Here is an 18,658-nt window from a genome sequence, read left to right on the forward strand (position 1 = left end):
AATAAATATTTTTTAAAGGAGTTCAATGAGTTGGGGTGGGGTTTTATATGTATGTCCCCTCACTTACACCCACGACTTCAAATAGTCGCAAATATATTTTTAAAAGGAGTTCGACAAATGGAGGTACATGCATCTTCTCTACCTACGCCCATGGTCTCAAGCAAGCACTAACGTATTTTTTTTGCAAAAAATTTATGATGAGAATTGATCAAGATATATTTTTTTGGTTTAACTGGGTTATTTAAATATTTTGGGTGCAGTCGGACGTTTTGTATGATTATTATATTAATGCTGATCTATGGGTTGGCTCATTGGAAAAATAATAAAATTACCATAACAAATATATAAAAAGGCGACTGAAATCAGTAGTGGTAGCGGTGGGAGTATGATATAATGCAATTTTTTTTGATAGAAATCGAAATGTTTAGAAATTCAACGCCACAATAACTAGTTTTCAAAATTTTATGTTCACAGCTTATAAGCGATTATTTAAAAATGCATAAAATGACGTTATTCGAGCAGATTATGCGTAGTGTTTTTGCATGGTCAATTAAAAACACCTTTGATGTCATTATTGAGATCGTAAACATGAATATATTTGACGGCAGGGGTCTTCGAAAATATAATTTTAAATATAATTTATTGGAAAACATTTATTGATGAATCATAATAAAGCCATATGTTGTATTGAAGTTTTGAAATATCTAAATTTTTATGAGATTTGAATAATATCCTACGCCGATATTTTACCCTACGGAGTATTATACCTTTGGGCATTTGTACGTAATAACCAAAAGAAAAGGAAATATGCACATAGTTACTCTTGAGGATCCTCATATAATCATTTTCTGAGTCGATTTATACATATATCCGTCTGTTCACAGGCCGAATTTATTGTCCGAGAGATATTACATTTTCCACAAATCATTTGTGTGGGCCAAGGACGAACCCTATTGAAATTGGTGAGAATCAGTCCAAATTTAGATTTAGCTCATCATATGTGCAATATTCACCCATGTATGGTCTGATGATGTATTTTGGCACAACCGACCGAATTCTCAAGTACTTCAAATTTGGTGAACATCAGCTCAGACATAGCTGTATAAACTTATTGTTTTTTCAATTTGTTATTAAGGACAAATCCCCCCCCCCCTCTCCTTCCACTCCATAACAACTATATTTGACAGAGAATATCAAATATAGGTCAGAAATACCTTTCCCAAATTTTATCGATCTGTTCAGATTTGGAAATAGCTTCCATATCTTTATCCGATTTCAAGTTTGTTGTGCACAAAATTTGTTATATAAAAGAGTAATAAAATAACTGACTGATTGAGAATCAACGGCAACGATTTTGGTATTTGGGTGAATAAATAGAGATAACATTTGATATTTAGATTACATTTAAATTTGGTATTGCGATCTCTGTTGGTATCTCGGATTGAGAAGTTTTTTTTTAAATGTGTGCTATAATTGTACAAAAAGTACTGAGGGTCTATGCATGAACTGACACATACGATTGAATTCATTCCGGAAGAAAGTTCGTCAAATTTGTTGAAATTCGGTTCGGATATACCTTTATCTCCCATATAAATGTTTCAGCCCAAATGGGATGGATTTTGACTTATACGACACGGACATATCTGTTACTCCGAAATATATGTTTTAATTTAAGCCTTCTTAAAGTGCGCCTTATAGATATGGTATCTGATACGTGAGATACAAATGCCTCTGTCAAATTTGTTGGAAATCGGTTCATAGTTGGATATATCACCCATGCACCCATAGGTATAATACGCATTCAAAAAAAAGTTCGTAGTTTGTATAAACTACTCCATTTAATTCCCAATGTAAACGTTTATTTATTACGGAAAGTCCAGTGGTGTAGAGTATCATATAATCGGTCCCGCTTAACTTCTGGCCTTTCTTTACAGTTGTAAATATTTTGTTACGAAGAAGACCATTAACGATTTTCGTTACAAAAATTATCTATTTGGTTTCAAAAGTCATTCTATATAATAAAACTTCAAGAGCCATTTGTCCTAAGAAAATCTTCAACGGTACTCTATTCAAAGATGATCCTTAAGGGTATTGTATGCAAGGAAGACCATTATAGTCCCTCTGTACAACGACGGAATGCAAATTACCTCTATCAACATCAGCAGAAATGGTTCGAAAAGTAAAGAAGCAGTGGCCGAAAAATGGCTCGTCAGCTGAACATATCGCTATATTTCATTCGGCAAATGTGGAAAACTGAGCTCGGGGTAAAGTCACTGAAATTCCAAAAAGTGCAAGAACTTACACCGCAACAGAAAGAAAATAGACTTCGTATTCTCCGATGAGAAAATATTCGTTGTCCAGCAGTTAAAGCCTTGAGCACGCAAACATTTTGGCCGCAAGCCTTTGTCTAAGGTGAGGTTCCAGGCTTCATTTCCATCGCACATGGCAACCAAATTCTCCGGATACCAATCCGTTGGACTATTGTGTCTGGAGTATTTTGTAAAACAAGGTTGGCACTAAAAAATACCAAAGTGTCGATCAAATCAAGTAAGCGCTTCGCCCGGAATGGGCCAAAATACCGCAGAGCAACATTCGGGCAGCGTATGACGGTTTCATTGGCCGTTTGAAGGATATAATTCGTGCCAAAGGTGACCAATTCGAACAAATCTAAACTTATTCTAAAATTTGATGCTATTTCCGACATTTTTAGCTTTCATTCGATAAAATTTAAAAAAAAAAATGTAAAAATTATTGCGTTTGACTTTGTTGCAGTTTTTTTATCTCAAGCAGTGTATCTGGAAACAATACTTTTTAAGAAAATTACATTCGCAGTGCATGTACTAAAAATGTAAAATATTTTTTTATTTTTTAATAATTTTATTGTGAATCTCTGACCAAAAGAAATTTGTATATTCAATATGTACCATGAAAAATATCGCGTTAATTAAAAACACTCCTTTTTTTTTTAAAAAAAGTAGCACCTTTTCCCAATTAATTTCACTGTTAAATAACCAGTATGGGTTGTAGAAAATGCCAAATGGACTTGTACCACCCGTTTTGAGATCGAAATTTCAAAGGAGTTTGGTTTCATAGGCCAAATGTTGTTAAGGTTCATAGAAAGAAAAAGGGGCTCCTATAGTTTGAGATATATAAATATTAAAAGGTTGTTTCTAAAATACAAAATGAAAGAAATGAATGAAAAAATGAAATGAAAGAAAAGTTGAGGATTTTTCTATAGAACAAAAAAAAATCATGTAGGCCAGAGGTTTTTTCCATAGAAAAAAATCTTCTGGCACAGATTTCAGGTTTTTTCCATGGAAAAAAATTGTTTTCTCTGCCAGAGGCCAAGTTTTTTCCATAGAAAAATTCATCCTTAAGTTTTTTCTATAGAAAAAATCGTCCTCTGGCCACCAAATTAAGTTTTTTAATGAAAAAAATTCGTAATCTGGCCACAGGTGCCAATTTTTTTCTATAGGGCGAAAAATTCCTTCTGGCCCCTCGAGGTCAATTTTTCTATAGAATAAATATCTCAGTCTCTGAGGTCAAGTTTTTTCTAATGAAAAAGAAGTGTTAACACAACCAAGATTTTTTTCATTGATGAAATTTAAGAATTCTATTTTTGATTCTATTCCCAATGGACTATTTACATAATAATTGTTCATTCCAATAAAATCACTTTCAAAAGCCCACACAATTATTGCCATTGTTTAAAAACTCGATTTCAAAAATATTGCCAAATAATAATTGAGTTATTATAAAATGCTGTATTTGTAATGACACCAGAGGTGTTTGTTTTTTATTTCACTTTTGTGTACACATTCATACCCCCTCCATCCGCCATCCCCTCACAATTCGATATTCGACACTGTAAATGTTTCGAATTTCGTTGGTGAATAATTGAAGGCGAAAAATCGCAAAACCAGAGCAAAGCATTTATTTCAATTTGCTGCAAAGACATTGCATACCAAATAGCCAAGTTAAGTTTGAAACTACTAAGGGGGGCGATATTTGACTGGCTGACTGAGTTGCTGACAAACTGGCAGGACGCAAGCGTACGCGAATAATACGTTGGAGTGTTTTGGCTGAAGTTGTTGTGAGCCAGCCTGCCATTGGCGGTGGCAGTAAAAGAAGTTTTCGTAGCTCAATGCTGGCAAGTTAGTAATTTACATTTAATGTCTCTGGAGGCGCTTGTTACGTCGTAGAATTTCAAAACACCGCCACCAACTAGCCGACCAACCAGCATCGATAACAGCAACAAAAAACGGCCATTAATGTTTTACCAAAACCCCTGGACCACAGGCGAAAAGTAGACAAAAAAGAGTTAATCCTTGTGGCCAAGTTGTTGACAAGCATTAACAAAACGTGTGCTAGACCAACAACAACTACAAAAAATGAGAAGAAAAATTGGAAATTTTTAAATTGTAGCGAAAACAAAATCAGAGCTTTAACTACACGCTTGCTAGGCAGATCACAGAGCAAATGTTTCGTAGAGCTTGGGCTAAAGAAAATAAAAATCATGACAACTTACAGCAAAATTTCAGAAAAGAAAAAAATTAAAGCAAAGTGAAAAAAAAAAACCAACATCGAAAATAAAATCACAGAAAAAAGACTGAAGCTAAACAGCGTGAATGCCGTGAATAGTGAATGTTCAAAAGCAACAACATCTGATCTGATTTTTTTCCTAACGGGGTAGAGGGACCAAACTGCTGCCAACAGAAGTGGCTGGAAAACTAAATTGCATAATATTATACACATGCACATCGATTCGGCATCGACGTCGACTTCAACATCTATTTTTCTATGCTATTTCAAATTGCCAATGTTAAATGCCCAGCAGTGGCGGCCCAAGTCTAGAGACTATATAAAGTCATGCTAAGTTTCGAGAGTCAGCCAGCCACATTGGGGCGTGCTTGTCGCCTGCATTGCAGAATTACGGTTCTTTCTTGGACAAAAAGTGAACAGCAGTTATTTGGCGTCGCAATGAAATTGATCTTTGGTCATGCCTTAGAGAAAATGTTGAGACGCGCCAAAATATCAAAGGAATAACTTTTGTTTTAAGCCAAACAGCAACCAACCACGCCCAGGAAAAACGACTGATGAATAGACGACGAGGCAGACAGATTAGCTTGATGCGGTTGTAAATTTTTTTGTAGTTGAAAATAATGAGTGAATAAATTGGGGACAGGTAAAGTTTTGCAAAATATTGGGGGAAAATGAAAGTAATTAAATCGGGGAAAAATTATGAACATTCTAAAACAAAAAACAGTAAAGAAAAGTCAAAAGTCGGGCGGGGCCAAATATATGATATCCTAAACCACTATGCCTATTTAGCAGAGCTCTTTTTAAGATATCTGCTACCAAATATCATTGTTGACGAATGCATATAACGAATGTGAGGGACATAAACACCAAATCGGATGACACATATCAGGGGAGCTATAGCTATATCTGAACCGATTTTCTCTCAATTTGATGTACTTGCTTCTAGACTAAATTGGGTCGAATGTACCAAAATTCAGGACTTTTTAACAGATATTGAACATTTTGTTCACAATTAACCCGCAATCGATTGAAGATATATATGGGAGCTATATCCAAATCTAAACCGATCTTGATAAAATTCGGCAGAGGTATTTCCGAGCTCTATAAGATATCTGGTACCAAATACCATTACTGTGGAATGCATATTACAAATGTGAGTGATTTAAACACCAAATTCTATAAAACATATATATGGGAGGTATAGCTATATCTGAACCGTTTTTCATCAAATCTGGTGTACTTGCTTCTAGACTCAATTCAGACGGATATGCCAAAATATAGATAATTTGGACTGATATTGGTTATTTGGTGCACAATTAACCTGAAATCGGTTGAGGATATATGTGGGAGCTATATCCAAATCTGAACCGATCTCGATAAAATTTGGTAGAGGCATTTCTGGGCTATATATGATGCACGGTAACAAACATCGTTATTTTGGAGTGAATGGGAGTGATTCTATGTAGATCCTCAAAAGTAATTATGGGTCTATCTCTCTTCTGTTACAGACAAATGAACAAAGCCACTATGTGGTGTAGGGTATAAAAATTAAATTAAAAAACATTTTTAAAAAAAATTATGGCTTTGAAAAAATTGGGTGCTTCATATTTTTCTGAATACCATTCGCGACGAGTTTGGAAATTAAAAAAAAAAAAAAAAAAAAAAAAAAAAAATAATAATAATAATAATAATAATAATAATAACAATAAAAAAAAAAAAATAATAATAATAATAATAATAATAATAATAATAATAATAATAATAATAATAATAATAATAATAATAATAATAATAATAATAATAATAATAATAATAATAATAATAATAATAATAATAATAATAATAATAATAATAATAATAATAATAATAATAATAATAATAATAATAATAATAATAATATAATATAATAATAATAATAATAATAATAATAATAATAATAATAATATAATAATAATACTAATAATAATAATACTAATAATAATAGAATCCGTTAAAAGATTCTGTTACAATCTTAAATACTCCGAATACTGGGAGTTACCGTTATGTTGGGATCTATACGAAGACGTGGACTTGCACGGACAATTTTCTGTCTTAGGCTATAGAATCCATTGCGAACATCAAATACCAAATTTGAAACAATGCCGGTGAATAATGTCACTAAAATCATCAAAATACCGAATATCGGGAGGTGCTATACGAAGTCGTGGACCTACATGGCCCATTTTCAATAACAATAATCATGCAGACGTAATATGTATTTGAGTAAAAAGTTACAAAACTTACTTCGGAAGCTATAGTGATTTCCACAGACGGATAGACGATATAAAGGAGGGCATAAAAATGGGATGCAAAGAGAACCGGATGTATGTTGCGGATTTTGTATTCGTGTTGATTATTCAAAACTTTGACCATTTGGTGAACAGATCTGTTGATAGAAATATTTAGATGTGCCAAGTCTGAATGGAATTGGATGTCAATTTCGTGTTCTATGAGCTTCACGAATACTCAAAATATTGACCCTTTGTGGGGAGGTACCAGAAGGAGTTGACAGATATATTCCATATTGTGTGTAATTTTCGGACTGTTGTATAACATTTTATAAGAGTTATAATTATTCAAAATTTTGACCCTTTTTGGGGGGGGGGAGTTTATTCTTTCTGTGCAATATATATATATATTTTTTTTGAAAATTTCTACCTTTTAGGGGGAGGTACCAAAAAGAGTGGACCGATATTGCCCATCTCCGAACTCGATCTAAATTTGACAAAAATATTACGATGTGACAAGGTTGGGCCAAATCAGTTACTAACTTCGAGAGTAATCGTGCGCACCAGACAGACAGATGGACGGACATCGCTAGATCGACACCAAATTTCCTGAAACGGATTTGGTCCAAAGAGACCTAGGGTCTGAAACTGTTATTTCGATGAGCCACGTTTTTGCCCTCTGTATGGCTGAGGGTATAAAAATAATTAAAAAACTATGTTTATTCTGAAAAAAATGAGCTCTTTTCTCAATTCGGTGTATTTTTTTATAATTTCACTGTATATAAGCCAGTTATAGAAAATCATAAGTGGACCCGATTTTAGATCAAAACTTCAAAAGAGTACGGCGCTAATCTCCTGGTAAATGTCTATTGTTTTAAAAAATATATTCTGCTGATGGCTGGATTATTATATTTTCTTGCAGTTGTACCTAACGAATATTCGGCCCTGGAGGTTTTCCAGGTATTGTTATACCCCATGCTTTTATTAAAGTTCTAAAAAGGCTATACTTTTAAAAGTAAATCCCTAAAATTGTTTCTCCATGAAATTGAAAGTTATTACGCTGCTCATGAAGCTTGTTTCTTGAATGTTTTGATTTTCAATAGCTAAAAAACCAGACATATCATTAGAACCACTTATATTGTTAAACAAGATTTTTATTTGGACACTTCAAGTGTAAACTACTTGGTGGTTAACCCATTCGCCAGCTGAGTTCATTATTCAAGTATGTGTCTTAAGTCTTTTGTTTTGTTGGATATACCCCCAAAACTTACTAATATTTTTGAATATTCCAACAAGTTCGCCAATGATTTCTTTGTTTCTGGTTGTGTTTCTTTAGTGGTTGGCTGGCATTCAACTGCTGCAATGTCAATCATCGAGGTACACCACAATTATGCCAACACCAAAAAAAAAAAAAAAACTTTAAGTACTTCTGACACCAACAACAAAACGTGTTTAATGGTTTTCCAAAAAGAAAACCAAAGAAAAAAAAACAAGATTTATTATCATCCTTGGATGATTTAAACACCGCCACCTGATTGCCGACCAAACCATGTGATTAAGTGGTGGGACTTGTTTTCAGTTTTCTAAGAATAATTATGGAATTATTTGTTATGGGTGTTTATGTTGGAGTTTTTTGGATTTTCGTAGCTTTGAATCAAAATTAAGCAGATAACTATTAGAAGGAAAAAAAAAACACCAGATTTTTGGTAATTAAAATATGAGTGAAAGATTGAATGAATGGTAGGGGGAAACAATGCTAATTACCCTTGCCATAAATAATAAGTGTTATTACTGTACATATCAAATTAAGTGGATCATTTTTCAAAGTAACAACCTTTTTTCCAATTTTTTTATTTCAACCTGGGACCACACTCATTGCAATGCAGTTAAGTGAACAAAAATTTACATATTTAAGCACCTTGACCTCTTGAACGTACATTGCAATGCAACGTTTTGTGTTTTTACAGTTGCAAAAGTCTTTGCCACCGAAACGAATTTGAAAAAGCGTTGTGTGTGTGTGGTATTTTTTCGAAAAACACTTAATAACCGCTCCTCAAATGCAGAGAAGTAAAAGTCGATTTTTTTTGGTTTTGCGAAAAAATTCAACTATGCAAATACGGTTGGCTACCTCATGGTGATGGTGGCGTTGATGATGATGTTGAGATTTGTATTTGCATTTGCATTTGCATTTCATATGGATAATGACATACCTTATTAGTATTACTGCTACGGTTTTATGGTCTGGCAGTAATTTCGAAAAGGTTAAGTGGCCAGAAAAACAGTTTAACACCATACCGAGGTAGATAGCGGTATACAATGCCAAGAAAACAACAATAATCCTCAACTAAATAATGAAGATGAACAGCAGCAATACAAATTGTTGCATCCGCCAGCGGCGTTTGCCTCACAAACTATTTTTGGCCAAGTGCAACATTGATTTTGAACTTAAAAATGGAAGATTATTTATGGATGTGCAAGAGGTTTTGCTCGCTGGCTCAAAAAGAGGCTTTAATGGAGTATTATTGCAAATACCAGCTACCAACAACCATCATAATAATTGCCCTTACCACCAGCCGACTCATAATTACGTTTGCATATTTTTGCGTTAATTTTTTTTGTAACATAATGTTAACAAATTGTTTTAACCAAATTTATTATGGTTAATGATTTTGTTAAGTGAAATATTTACATATTAAAAAACATTCATATGGTTTTGGTAAATACAATTCGATTATCATCCAAAGTTGTGGGATTTTTCTCTGGCCAGAACCCAAAGCCTTTTCAAAATCTGGAAAAAAAAATTGTGGTTTTTGTCTACTTTTTATTCCCTAAAATGGAAAGTCTTCTTTTCTATACCTAACTCTAATTACGTGCTAGATTTCGTAAAGATATGTTCATAATTGCCACCGTAAGATTGATTCAAAATCATCATGGAAAGACAGAGAGGTGATCGACTCAGCTCCTTGAGATATGATGATCAGTATACTACACCGTGGGTCTGAGACCACAAATCGTAAAATATCACAACTCACATTACCATTATTTTCAGTATAAAAACTGGAAAAAGAACAATCCAAAACATTGTGATTTCTAGATTTAAAAGGTAAAAATGTATTGGGCGCCATTGAATTAAAAATGTTTCAATTGTTTTAATCAGAGGTGAGAAAAGTTTCGTCATGGCCAATTGGACACCCACGGCCAAAATTAGAGTGAAATGTCAGATAACTTATTTTTCTGAAAATTTGAGGTGACCAAAATTCAACATTGAATGGGAGAAGATAATACACATTTCAGGCTTATTTATTTTTTCGATTTGAAGAATTCAGCTTAATGAAAAAGAATCAATGAGGATATAAAGTATTATATCAGAAGTTCCACACACGACTTAAAAATGAAAGTTCTGAAAATTTTTAGTTATATGAGAACATATTCTAATATATTTTTTATTGGACAAAAACAGAACACGTTGGGCGCCACATCGGAAAAAACTGACAATTTATTCATAAAAAGTCATCAAATTCAGAAAACACTTACTGCTCCGAAAGTTTTATGAATTTTTTCCAGAACAGAACAAGAAACGTTGGGAGCCATGTTGAGGTTGTGTACAATATATAAGTTCCTGTAAAACAATGACAATAGGAAAAAAATAGGATTTTTGCTAGGGAAAAAATACAAAGAAGTTATCTTATAGAAACAGACATTTTCGTTTCATAGAAGAGCAACACATATTCTAATAGAAAAAAAATATGATGATAACTTATATCATAGAGTATGAGTGGTTATTTATAAGAGGACCTAAATAAATATCTTCATATAGAAAACCAAAATGAAATGAAAAACAATATATCTTCTTTGAGAAGATCAATATGTCTCTTCAGAGAATTCGAATATGTCTTTTCATAGGAGATCATAAAATCTTAGAAGACTAATTGATTTCTCTTTTCAAATGATTATATAATAGAAGACCAGAGATCTCTTTTATAGAAAAACAATATACTTTCACGAAGCGAACTTCACAGAAGAACAATGGTTCCTCTCAAACAAAATCCAGTAGGTAATTTTTGTTAGGTCAACAGATTATATTATAGAAGACCTATAGGGTTTTATCATAGAAAAGAAAGTTGATACCCTCCACCATTTGGAAAAACTTGAAAAATTTCAAAAACAAAATCCAAAAAGTACCACTTAAATGAAAGCCGTTAGTCGTATATAGTCCCCATATACGAAGACGTGGACCTGCAATAGGTTATAGTACCCATTATGATCTTTAAATGCGAAATTTGTTGCAATTACGGTGAATAATGTCACAAAAATCATGAAAATACGGAGTATCGGGAGTTACCGTCATATGGGGGCTATACGAAGACGTGCACCTGCATACAAAATTTTTTTGCCATAGGTTGTAATATACCCTCCCTAGAATGATGGAGGGTATAAAAAAATGTATGGAATACGATTGAGTTTCCTCACTAAACGTCATAAGTTCTCCTCATGCAAACCACATCAATATGGAGTCAGATGGAAAACCAATAGCTCTATACAAAAGACCAACAGTGTTCTCATAGAAGGCCAGAGAAAATATGTCTTCTTATGGATGACCAATAGATTTTCTTATAGAGGACCAAAGGTTAATATCCTGTAAGAGCAGGAAGTTATTGCACCTCTAATATAGGAAAGATATGTCTTATGACTGCTGTCAGTTTTAAGCCACTCGTCCGACAGCTGTTAAAATTATTCCAGTGAAAGGTCATTATATTGTTGACAAGCGTACAAAAGCATTTTGGTGAGAATTTTCCAGGAAAAAAGTTATTTCTGATGGAATTTATATTTGGCTGGAAAACCGCAAGTGGCTATATTTAGAGCACTCCAGTAAATGTGAATAAATCATTTGTGTCTTATGCCATTGCTCGTTACCGTGATACTAGTAGCGTAGCCCGGTTGGTTCGAAAAGTAAAGAAGTGACTTGATCGAAACCCGCGTCGCATTGGCCGAAAAATGGCTCGTGAGCTGAACATATCGCAATATTCCATTCGGCAAATATTGAAATATGAGCTCGGAGTAAAGTCATTGAAATTCCAAAAAGTGAAAGAACTTATACCGCAACAGAAGGAAAATAGACGCAAAAGAGCTAAGGACTTGCTTTGCTTGGCCGAAAGTGGTGAACTGCCAATTTCGTTTTCTCCGATGAGAAAACATTCGTTGTCCAGCAGTTTGTGAACAAATAAAACGACAGTGTTTACTTATCAAAGAGGTCAGCTAAAATGTGCACATTCGGTTGGCCACCAGAACTCAAACGCCGGCCATGGTAATCCGCTATCCGCTCGTATTAATCGACCGTGACATCAGAATAAATACCGAATATTATCGCGAAAATATTCTGGAGGGTATTTTAAAGCATTATTTTGGCCGCAACCTTGGACATTCCACCAAGACTCAGCACTCAGCACGCGCCACCTAAGAATGCTTACAAAATGAGGTTTCTCGCTTCATTCCCAGCACACAATGGCCATCAAAATCTCCGGATACCAATCAGTTGTCACTAAAAAATACCAAAGTGTCGATCACCTCAAGCAACCGATTCGCCTGGAATGGGCCAAAATACCGCAGAGCAACATTCGGGCAGCGTGTGACGGTTTCGTTGGCCGTTTGAAGGCCATAATTCGTGCCAAAGGTGACTAACTCGAACAAATCTAAACTTATTCTAAAATTTGATGCTATTTCCGACATTTTTTTGATTTCATTCAATAAATTTAAAAAAAAAGTAAAAATTATGTGGTTTGACTTTGTTGCAGCTTTTCTTATCGCACCCTGTATTTTATTTTCCATATTCTTATTTTCCAGGTCTTCTTGAAAAAGGTAAGTAGGTTTTATATATAAAAAAAGCTTATGTTTTGAACTTCAACAGGTCTTTCTATGGATCAGAAAAAGTCTTCTCTTGGGAAAGCAAAATGGTTTCTAATAGAAAATCAATAAGTGTTCCCACATAAGTCTAAAAATTATTTTAATATAAATTCTCTCGTAGCAGACCAATATGTTACAGAAAACTTATTCTAACAGAGGTCTAAGAAGGTGTTCAAAAAATATACATAAATAGAAATACAACAACGGTTTGACAAAAAGCAAGAGATTATTCGGCAGAAGGAGAATCTGCTCGACATTAGACGAATTATGTTCCCACTCAAAAACGAGGGAAACATTCCCATTCCTATTCGAGCGACATTGAAAAATTGAGTGTGCTCGATTTTTCCAGCTCTCAGGAGCGTTTTCTCTCGGATTCGTGTGCGTTTCACTCTTTGTAAACATTCGAGCAAGTTTTTTGGAGGTATGAAGTAAACTAAAATATGTCATCGAAACGTCGAATAGATAGACTAATATTAATGGAATATCAACAGAATTTTACTAAAATTACCCATAATTAAATATACTCCTCTCAAATGTAGCTCCTTTAGCAATACAATTGCTCTATATCGAGCTACTATATAGCATTTACTATATTCATATATGTTTGATTCCAATACATGATATGTCATCGATGTGATATGCTTGTTATCCCCCAACAAATAATCTTCTTTGAATGACGGAAATAAGATCCATCGTTTTGTCGAATAACTGTCTAAACTGTCATATTTGAGTTTTTTATTACTGCGGTAAATGAAGCATGTCACACAACAATGTATTCGTCCAAATATACCTCCCCCACGAAAATGCCTGCAATGAACTAAGGCATGTGCCATAAAATCCAAAAAAGCATAACAAAAGTCTGCCAATTGTCATATATGAAAAAAAGAAAGAAAGAAAGATTGTACGAATGATATAAATAACAAATTTGTTTGCATTTTGGCATTCCATCTTTCCGAACATATGACATCAGTGTAGGAAAATAAGATGAGATATATGCAGGCAGGCAGGCCTACTACAATTGTAATAAAAAACCTTTCACTTTTTTCCCCCAATGCTTCTCTGTGGTGTATGGCACATATGGAAAACTCAAAGTCTCACTTAACACCATGACAATTGTTATAATGATTGGCATCACCATCACCATTATCACATATTCAACAACGTCATCATCATCGTAATCTTTAGATTATTTAGATATGACATGCATGAAATTAACTTTGATTGAAATGGTTTTTGGCACGTGTTTGATTGGCGGCATATGATGCATGGCTACACAGTGAGGTGGTGCACTGCACTTGTTATCGGGGAATGCAAATTTGGAATTGTGAGTTTTTCTGCATGTGTGGGTTATTTGGTAAGTGCTTTGGGAATAAGAAGAAAATGGCTTTAAACTCAAAAAATCTTTAATTTTTTTGTTAAAAGTGTCAAAGGTTGGATGACAACAAACATAATACGAAAAATAAATAAATTTATGGAACCGGCAAATCTTAGACTTTTGAGGGGCCAGTAAAAAAGATTGAGGAATGCCCAAAAAGTTCTACCTAAAAATTAATAAATATAAATCCGTAAAAGTGTAGCTTTTCAGAGTAAAGTGATATAAATAAAAAATTATAAAATAGCCATTATCATTTATTTTATCCCATGGTATTTCATACAATAAATCTAAATAATTTTTTTTGCAGTGTTTACCATAGACCCCCAGACATTTTTTTTGTGGTAACTCTATCTGCCGGACCATTCGGACGTGTGTGCTGATATTAATTCTGTTTTGTTTTTAACTTATATTGCCACACATTAATAAAAAAGAGCTCTTATAAATGCCGGAAATGTGAGGCAATCGGTTTTTCATGCCTGCTCAAATTCAGACTGCAACATGTATGTCTGTGTGTGTGTGTGTAATACATACATGTCTGATAGTCATAAAAAGTAAAAGTAAAAAAAATGTTTGGTCTAAATATTTAGATTGCTGTCTGACTTGGTTGGGTATGGTTAATGGCAATAGCGCCTTGACTTCTAGTTTTTCAGAAAAAAATAGAGTAGAAAAAATAATAATTTTTATCATTATTTCTATTTCCTCGGTGAGATTGTAAAAAGGGCCAACAAAGTTATACAACTCTTGCCGATAACACTGTGCGACAAAATTCAGTGATTTCAATAATTATGGAGAAAATCCAGAAGATAATGACCCTCAAGCAAGTCAGTAAAAGGGTCATTTTGGCCCTTTTTACAATATGGTTAAAAATGTCCTTTAATCGGGATCGTAACAAGTGTTAATATTCTACACAATTATTTGTCATAAAATTCTACAATGGATCCTAGAAGGCGTCAAAAGCCAGGAATATATGCATGTTAAAAACACATTTTAGGGTTAGAGCTGCCCTTTTTGTGAGTTTGTGCAAACATCTCCAACAAATCATCATTTAAGAAGTATGTTGTCAAAGCTGACCAAAGAAACAATTAGCACCCAATTCATTCTAAAGTTTTTGAAAGAATTAAAAAAAAAAATTTGGTCTTATTAAAAAATGAATGGAAAAAAATAAACGCCTAGGTATTTCTTGGAAATATAATTTAAAAAACAAGTCAACGCCTAATTTTCTTTTTTTAAATAACTTTTTTATTAATCCACACCTTGAATTTTCTTTCAAAAATAATTTTTAAAAAGTCTACGCCTTAGTTTTTGCTTTTTTAATAATTTTTAATTAACTTACGCCGCCATTGACGGTCCTTAAAAAAATTATTTTTTTAAGTAATTCATGTCTTTAATATTTCTCAAAAAAATAATTTTAAATAATTCACGCCTTAGTTTTTCATGAAAAAAAAAAAATAATTTATAAATAATGTACTCCTTGGGTTTTCTTAAAAAACAATTTTTTAAAAAATCAGGCCTTGGATTTTCTTTAAAAAATAAATTTAAAAAAATCCACTACTTTGAATTGTTTCAAAAAATTTATTTTTAAAAATCCACTCCTTGGATTTTCTTTAAAAAAAATATTTTAAAAAATCCACGCCTTTGATTTTCTTAAAAAAGTAATTTTTAAAAATTCACGCCTTTGATTTTCTTTAAAAAAATAATTTTTTGAAAATCCACGCCTTGGTTTTTTATTACAAAAATATTTTTTTTATTTTAAATCCATGCCTTGGTTTTTCTTTACAAAAATATTTTTTTTGAAAATCCATGCCTTTGATTTTCTTTAAAAAATATTTTTTTCTTTAAAAAATGTTTTATTTTATTTTCTTTAAAAAATATTTTTTTCAAAATTCATGTCTTTGATTTTTTTTAAAAAAATATTTTTTTCTAAATCCTTGTCTTTGATTTTCTTTAAAAAATAATTTTTTTGAAAATCAATGCCTTCAATTTTTTTTAAAAATAAATTTTTGAAAAATCCACGCCTTTGATTTTCTTTAAAAAATAATTTTTAAAAAATCTATGCCTTTGGTTTTTATAAAAAAGTAAATTTTAAAAAATTCACGCCTTTGATTTTCTTTAAAAAATAATTTCTAAAAAATCTATGCCTTTGATTTTTATAAAAAAGTAATTTTTAAAAAATCCACGCCTTTGATTTTTTTTTTTTAAATAATTTTTAAAAAATCTATACCTTTGATTTTTATAAAAAAGTAATTTTTAAAAAATCCACGCCTTTGATTTTCTTTAAAAAATAATTTTTAAAAAATCTATGCCTTTGATTTTTATAAAAAAGTAATTTTTAAAAAATTTAAAATTAAAAAACCACGCCTTGGGTTTTCTTTAAAAAATAATTTTTTAAAAAAACACGCTTTGGATTTTCTTTAAAAAAATATATATTTTTTTAAATCCAACCCTTCGATTTTCTTTAAAAAATAATTTGTAAAAAATCCACGACTTAGATTTTCTTCAAAACAAAAAAAAAAATCCACGCCTTGTATTTTATATATAAAAATAAATTTTAAAAAATCCAAGAGTTTGATTTTTTTTAAAAAATAATTTTTAGAAAAAATTCACGCCTTTGATTTTCTTTAAAAAATAGTTTTTAAAATAATACAAGCCTTAGCTTTTTAGAAAAAAAATATTTTTTGAAAAGCAACGCCTTGGTTTTTCTAAGTAACTTTTAAAGAACCCACGCTTTCGATTTTCTTAAAAAAAATAATTTTTAAAGAATCCACGCTTTCGATTTTCTTAAAAAAATAATTTTTAAAAAGCAACGCCTTGGTTTTTTAAGTAACTTTTAAAGAATCCACGCTTTCGATTTTCTTAAAAAAAAATAATTTTTAAAGAATCCACGCTTTCGATTTTCTTAAAAAATAATTTTTAAAAAATCCACGCCTTTGATTTTCTTAAAAAGAAAAACAATTTTTAAAAAAATCCACTGCTTGGTTTTTCTAGAAAAATAATAATTTAAAAAAATTCAAGCCTTGGTTTTTCATTAAAAAAAAAATTAATACACCTTTTCTGTATGGTTACAGGTTTTTAGTTTCTTGCAAATCTGTCCCACTAAACTACTCTGAAATAAATGCAATCTACTTAAAATTTAATTACTACATAATTTCGAATAAATGTCTTAATTTTTTTCGCGCCACTACACCAAAATGTGAAACTATGCTACTCCAGTTTTGAAAAAAAATTAATACATATTTACTATGGTTTGTAATAATTTTTGATTTTTCAAAACGGTGTTACAGAAATTCCAAATTATGTGTGAGAGTGTCTTGGTGTGTGAGCAAGAGATTTGGTGTCTGACGATTACATGCTGGCCATAATTGGTTAACAATTTAGGTATGCCTAGGTGTCAATAAACTCATATACACACATAGAAACATACTCACACATCGGCGAGTATGTTGTACTTAAGAAAAAAATGTGTATATCGGTTAGTACTATGGCTGAGATTTTGTTTTTGGTTTCGATTTTTTGAGCAGGCGATATTTTGCTGTTGTTGTTGCCATGGCTGGTGCTGCAGCTCTTGTTTAATTAACTTTTTAAAAATTGTGTGGCATGCCGCTCAGCGCCGTGTTTTGACAGTGGCTATGAAAGGTTTTTGTGTTAACGAAATAGTTTTATGTTGCATGTTCTGAACAGAAGCAGTAGCAGCAATAACAACAGATATGGCTTTCATTGGCTTTGGATTGTATGGAATGTGTTTGGAAAATGAAAGAGAGGAGCGGGGTAAGAAACTACTGCATACACACATACTTGCTGCAACGCTGTTGCACAACAAGTAAACGGCCAAAGTAAATGCAGGCACCTGTTGTCTAACCTTACTGCCTTGTGAACTGGGCATTCTTACCGTTAAATTCCAATATCTTTTCATTAATCTCTAAAAGTGGCAAATTTTTGAAACAAAAGACTTAAGACACAAACAGCATATCTATAATAACAAATGATGTAACACAAATATTGTCATGTTTTTTTTCTGTTGTGAAAAATTTGGTTGAAATTACTTCCCCCTAAAATTTAATAACCTTTCTCTCCCTCTCTCTTTCACAACTCAAACTCATTCCATTCACCCACACATGTGTGCTCAATGACAATACTTCAGTGAAAGGTTTCCATTTTCCCATTTTTTTTCAATCGAAACAATGAATCGTTTACTTCATTTTTTTTTCTTCAAATTGTTTATAATTAACATTCATGCCCGCGCAAAATAGGGAAATATAATTTAATGTTTCGCATGTGCAAACAATACAATAAAGTTTAAAATTAAATTTCGTTCAGGGGCACATTAACGGACATTAGTAAGCTTGGAGCAATTGCATGGGGGTATAGCATAAGGTTGACAGTATGCAATACAGTGGGTACTTGATTGATGGTATTTATAGAGACGTTCTTAGGTCAGAGATTCAAAATAGATCAATTAGAAAGCAGATATGGAAACTACTTCTGAACCGAACCAAACCCATGGTTCGAGCCGAGTAGATGTTCATGGCAGCTTCACTATTTGGTAAAAGCCCCATATTAATGTACCTGTCAATTT

At 32.4% G+C, this 18,658-nt stretch overlaps 1 protein-coding gene across 2 annotated transcripts in view; it reads right to left on the reverse strand.

The window, feature by feature from the left end:
- The window catches only part of LOC101899401 (mucin-2), a 303,682-nt gene that overhangs the window by 129,622 nt on the left and 155,402 nt on the right, over positions 1-18,658 (reverse strand). The window lies entirely within an intron of this gene.

This window comes from Musca domestica, unplaced genomic scaffold (assembly GCF_030504385.1).
Source record: "Musca domestica strain aabys unplaced genomic scaffold, Musca_domestica.polishedcontigs.V.1.1 3, whole genome shotgun sequence".
NCBI classification, from domain to species: Eukaryota; Metazoa; Arthropoda; class Insecta; order Diptera; family Muscidae; genus Musca; species Musca domestica.